The sequence below is a fragment of the Podarcis vaucheri genome (genome assembly GCF_965113315.1).
Source record: "Podarcis vaucheri genome assembly, chromosome: 16".
Classification (NCBI taxonomy): Eukaryota; Metazoa; Chordata; class Lepidosauria; order Squamata; family Lacertidae; genus Podarcis; species Podarcis vaucheri.
In genome coordinates, this window is record NC_138754.1 from 37,886,786 (window position 1) to 37,893,520 (window position 6,735).

The window sequence follows — 6,735 nt, forward strand, 5'->3', positions numbered from 1 at the left end:
TCCAAACTACAAGAAAGAAGATTCCACCTAAACATTAGGAAGAACTTCCTGACAGTAAGAGCTGTTTGACAGTGGAATTTGCTGCCAAGGAGTGTGGTGGAGTCTCCTCCTTTGGAGGTCTTTAAGCAGAGGCTTGACAACCATATGTCAGGAGTGCTCTGATGGTGTTTCCTGCTTGGCAGGGGGTTGGACACGATGGCCATTGTGGTCTATTCCAACTCTATGATTCTACAATAGGTGGTGGTGTGTATCTAGTAGTGGTGTGGTCCCCATTATGGTATGTACCGTATTTTTCACTCTATAAGACGCACCAGACCACAAGACACACCTAGTTTGTGGAGGAGGAAAACAAGAAAAAAAAATATTCTGAATCTCAGAAGCCAGAACAGCAAGAGGGATCGCTGCACAGTGAAAGCAGCAATCCCTCTTGCTGTTCTGGCTTCTGGGATAGCTGCACACACTGCATTTGCTCCATAAGACGCACACACATTTCCCCTTACTTTTTAGGAGGGAAAAAGTGAGTCTTGTAGAGCAAAAAATACGGTATTTGCTCCAGCTCAATTCAGAATCCCAGACTGATTCAGGTCAGCCCAGGATTTACCCAGAGTAAGTTGAGGTCAGTTTGTGTCCTCCTGGAAAGATCCAGAGCTGTCAAGGTGGGGCAGGGGGGCAGTTGAGTGGCGAGGGATTAGGAGAAAGAGATGCATGTAGTAGACTAGGGGTCAGCAAACTTTTCCAGCAGGGGGCCAGTCCACTGTCCCTCAGAACTTGTGGGGGCTGGATGATATATTTTTTTTTGGGGGGGGATGAATGAATGCATACATATTTGTGTATGCTCCACAAATAACCCAGAGATGCATTTTAAATAAAAGGGCACATTCTACTCAAGTAAAAATATGCTGATTCCCGGACCGTCCGCGGGCCGGGTTTAGAAGGCGATTGGGCTGGATCCAGCCCCTGGTCCTTAGTTTGCCTACCCATGCAGTAGACTGTGCAGTAAGTCTGAGTAAACTGACAGCATGTTTACTCAGAGGTTTAAAATCTACTTAAAGGCTGTGCCAGGCCCAGATCCTGGTCTGGCTATCCTGGGTCAGAGATTGCATTTAACATGTGTTTGAAAGACCAGACCAGGCCCCAAATCAGATAAAGGGACATGGACTGTCTTGGTGCCCACTAAGCCATGTTTTAGGAAACTTCAGAACAGGAGTGGTGGACTTGAAGCCAGGGCACTGAATGTGGCCCTCCAGGGTGCTTTATCTGGCCCCCAGAACTCTCTCCAGATCACACCTCTCCCTGACCCCGCTCCCCACCCCCAGTGTTTTTGCTTGGTTGGAAATGTGACCTTGAACTCTGACAGCGCCTCTTCCTTACCTGGGGAAAGATGAGAGAAAGGTGTGTCAGTGTGTAGAAACCAGTCTACTGCACAAAGGTAAAAATTGACATTTGTTGCTCCACTCACATTTGCCTGGGTCTCTGCCCACTGCTAGCACGGGGCCCCTGAAAGGTTGTCTAGAAAGGAATGTGGCCCCTGGGCTGAATAAGGGGGGGGTGAGTTCCATGGCCTAGTTTGTACTCTCACTTCCATTACATACTTTGGAAACTGCTTTGAGGAACCTGTTAGGCTGGGTACAGCATTCAGGGTAAAAAAGAACAAAATTTCTTTCTAGATATATTTGTCACTCAGCGGTTTCTGGAGTCGAGGTCTGTGTCATGTTATTAAGTGCAAAAGGAGAGACATAAAGAAGTCTGTGGCTCTTGCTTTCCTGAGTTTGCTATCTGACTTGAGGCGATGTAGCTGCAGGCAGAAACTTGAATACATTTCATCTTGCTCCTCTGTTAACACACACAGAGAGACAGACTCACTGGTCATTTTCCATTTATGACATAAAATAAAAATAGGCTAGCAAGTACCATCCAAAAAAACACAGGGAAGTAGTTAGATATTTATTTGACATATTTTTCATCCCATCATTTCAGACAAATGCAATTCAGCATGGCTCATCTTATACCTTCCTGCTTTAGATGGCAATGTATATTTCTACATTTAGGGACGCTCCAAGGCGATGTTTGTTGTTGTTTTTCTTGGTGATGAGAGGTCAGTGGCTTCTGCAACATGTCACTGATGCAATAATAGTGGATTTATACATCAATCCGCTTTTATTAGCTGTTCTGTGGAGCTTTCCCAATGCTACCACATCATTGTCATCTGAAGGGGTGCGACAAAAGTGGGACACACATGGATAAGGTACTACTAGTCCCAAAATGGAAAGATGACAAGACACCAACGAAAGAAGACTGGCAAGCAAAATTGATGGAATATGCTGAGATGGCGAAATTAACTGGGAAAATTAGAGATAAGGACAATAAAAGGTAAAGGGACCCCTGACTATTAGGTCCAGTCATGGCCAACTCTGGGGTTGTGGCGCTCAGTTCGCTTTATTGGCCGAGAGAGCCAGCATACAGCTTCCGGGTCATGTGGCCAGCATGACTAAGCCGCTTCTGGCGAACCGGAGCAGGGCACGGAAACGCCGTTTGCCTTCACGCCTGAGTGGTACCTATTTATCTACTTGCACTTTTGACGTGCTTTCAAACTGCTAGGTTGGCAGGAGCAGGGACCGAGCAACGGGAGCTCGCCCCATTGCAGGGATTCGAACCACCAAGCTTCTGAGTCCTAGGCTCTGTGGTTTAACAATAGAGACTTTTAAAAAGATTGGGAACCGTTTACGACGTACAGTCATACCTCAGGTTACAGGCGCTTCAGGTTGCACATTTTGGGGTTATGGACATGCTGAAACCCGGAAGTACTGGAACAGGTTACTTCTGGGTTTTAGCACTCACACATGCGCAGAAACACTAAATCGCTCTTTGCACATGCGCAGAAGTGCTGAATCGCAACCTGTGCATGTGCAGACGCGGTGCTGCGGGTTGCGAACATGCCTCCTGCATGGATCATGTTCGCAACCCGGGCATCTACTGTACAGAAATATTGCAAAGAAGTGGACTCACTAGCAGGGTTTGAGTAAACACTTACATTTAAGAAAACAAGTACAAAAGTTAATATGCAACAATTGGGGGGAAATAAAGTGTAAGAGGTAATTTGAAAAAATGTGCTATAAAAACGATAAGAATATGATAAAATTGAATCATTTTTTTTAAAAAAATCCCTTCCAGTAGCACCTTAGAGACCAACTAAGTTTGTTCCTGGTATGAGCTTTCGTGTGCATGCACACTTAGTATCTGAAGAAGTGTGCATGCACACAAAAGCTCATACCAAAAACAAACTTAGTTGGTCTCTAAGGTGCTACTGGAAGGGATTTTATTATTTTGTTTTGACTACGGCAGCCCAACACGGCTTCCTACCTGTAAATAAAATTGAATGAAAAGATTATAAATTTAAGGTAGAATAAGACAAGCAGGAGAAGCAAATATTTAAAGAACCAAAAAAGGAGGTTGAGGGAAGATTGGGATTTATACATTTTTCTTTTGTGATAATGATGATTGTGTTGAATATAAAATTGTAAACCTTAATAAAAACTTTATATATATATATATAAAAAAGAGTGGGACACACATGGAACATTTGCGGGACAAAAAGCCACAGGACTTCAGCAGGAAGCTATGGGACATGCACAGATTGGAAATGATGCGCTTTGTGGCCTATGTTCTGCTGAGCAGGACGCTGGATCTCAGCCCCCAAAATCATGCTCTGATGATAACACTGACCAGTGCTTTTTTCTGGGGGGACGCAGAGGGATGCATACCCCTCAACATTTTGTGAATCTAATTTTGGCCTCGTTGAGGGGCAGTATTTCAATCCGAGTAGGAAAATGAGAGTACCCCAAAACATTTCTTTTAGAAAAAAAAGCACTGCCATTGACCATGTAAGGTCCCTCCTCCTTATTAATTAATTGCTTGCTTGCTTCCTATAAACCACCATGAAGCGATTTCACAATACAATAAAGACATATATAAAGTAACTGTGTATAGAAAACAGTTAAAGCAATTGCATGCATAGAAAAAAGGAATTTCAAACCCATTTGTAAGGTAGGTGGGTTATTATCCCTGCATTACAGGGTGGCAGCAGAATTGCAGCCGATGACTTGCAGCCGCTAAAGCAAGCTAAGGCATAAAGTGAGATTTGAAGATGGAGATGTCTTAGTTTGGATCTCAGTTTCTTTCATGCCTTCTCCATGAACCATCAATTGCTGGTAGGACTGGCAGGGACTGGAAGCTTGCGTGATCAGGCCAAAGACCCTTTTAGCCCACCATCCTGTTCTCATAGTGGCTGGCCAAAATGCCAGTGCAAAGCCCCTGAGTGGTATAGGATCACAGACTCATTGAGTCGGATGGGGCTCAAAAAGTCATCAGTCCAACTCTCTGCAATGCAGGAATCACAGCTGAAGAATCCCTGACATATGGCATGTGAGCACAACAGCAGTTCCAAAACCAAAGCGTCCCAAAACCAAGGCGTGCTTTCCCATAGAAAGTAATGCAAAATGGATTAATCCATTCCATACTTTTAAAAACAACCCCTAAAACAGCAATTTAACGTGATTGTTGCTATCTCACAAGACCACTGATCCATAAAATGAAAGCAAAAAACAATGCACTGCAGTCACACAATCAATCAATCAATCAGTAGCTGAACTGGGTTCCACAGTCACAAAAACAAAACAAATAAGCCGCAAAAACAAAAATGCAAAATAAATAGCAAAAACAGACAGACTTCAGCGTAACCCTCAAAACGGAAGTGTGACACTCAAATCGTCAGAGTAACACTCAAAATGGAAGCCCAACACTCAAAACGAAGCACGTTTGGCTTCCGAAAAAAGTTTGCAAACCAGAACACTTACTTCTGGGTTTGCAGTGTTTGGGTTCCAAGTTGTTTGAGTACCAAGGCGTTTGAGAACCAAGGTACCACTGTAACTGATATTCTGTTTTTTTATAAACATTTTATTAAGTTTTAACAATAGAAGAAAATTCAAGAAAAATACAAAAAAGGAGAATACAAAATCACAAAATACAATACAAAAATACAAACATTAAACACAAAAAAGAGGAAAAAAAGATAAAAACACATATAATGACAAAAGAACAAAAATTCCCTCTTTCTTAATTTCTCATCTTCAATTAACTTATTTTCCCGACTTCCTCACGTCTCCCGTTCTTGTATCCCTTTTAAAAATTAGTTCAGCAAGTTCATATCCTATTAGTTTATCTGTTATTGATCCAATCTTACATTTTACTTTGTTGCTAGAACCCCTGCGATTCATTTCAATGTCATCAACATTCAAAAATTTTACAGTATTTCTGCAAATAAATTTTAAATTTCCTCCAATCTTCCTCCACCGACTCCTCTCCCTGGTCTCAGATTCTGCCAGTCATTTCCGCCATCTCCATATAGTCTATTAGTTGCATCTGCCAGTCTTCCATGGTGGGTAAATCTTGTGTCTTCCAATGCTTTGCGATGAGGATTCTTGCTGCTGCTGTAGCATACATAAAAAAGGTTCTATCCTTCTTTAACACCGATTGGTCCACTATGCCCAGGAGGAAGGCCTCTGGTTTCCACTGTAACTGATATTCTGGGACACCCTGCCTCTGTGCACTCACCATTAAACAAAACACATATTACATATTGCTCAGGGCGTGGATGGTATTTCTCATTTTGTTCCTTCCCCACGCTCCACAATATTTGGCTCAACAGTTCAAAACAACGCACAAGATTAATTGCCTCCCTCCCTCCCCACCAACACACACACACACACACACACACACACACGAGGCATCTATAGTTCTGTGGCTCCTAAACCACTGCCATAAATATCACATGGGAGAGATGCATAATGAAACAGTCTGAACTGTGCCCCCACAAAAACCAGGACCTATCACTTTGTGATGTATAAATCCTTTTTGCAAAGTCTGATACCCATACTTCTGGAGTAACTTTGTGTCTTGCAATCCCGAAAGTGCTCTGATTTGTTGATTCATAATACAGAGTTGGTTGTTCCTAGGCTCTGTGTGGGGTCTCGTCCTGTTTTCTTTAACCGTGTGACTTTTTCACCCTGTCTCTGAAAGAGAAGAGTGCATGCAATGCAAGCATAAACGGGGAGACCTTGAGATAACATGCAACATGCATGAAATTGCCTGAACAGCTTGCCATCTGCATTAGATTTGATGTAGGAGATCTAGATAGATTCTACACGTGCCACTTAAAAGGCTTCTGAGCCTCTCTCCTGTGGAGAATGTGCATGTGTTAAAAGATGTGAATGCATTTCAAAATGAATTTTTATCAGGGTTCCCTTTTTCATTGGTTTCACAGAAGGTGGTTTTACAATTGCATTTCAAACTTCCTGCATTTTTTAAAAAAATAACCCAGGAACAAATGCCTTCCATCCACAGTGGGGCTACCACATTAAACTGAGAAGTGAGATCTATCAGTTAGCCTTCTTTGAATTCAATAAAAAGGCACCCCTCCCAAATAATAGGGCAAAATATTATTTATGAACATGTCAACAATCTGAATATAAAACCACCAATGACGTCTTAGAAGAGGTGCTTCCCTCTTTAAATTCAATTTTAAATTACAATGATACTAAACATACCTTGCTACAGTTTCACAAAATACTTAAATATAACCAAGTATGACTGAAAGAGAGGAAAGGGTTGGGGGTGGATGACATCTAGTCGATACTTATTAGATGACACCCAGTGCTGCTGCCCGAGGGTGCTGTGTGC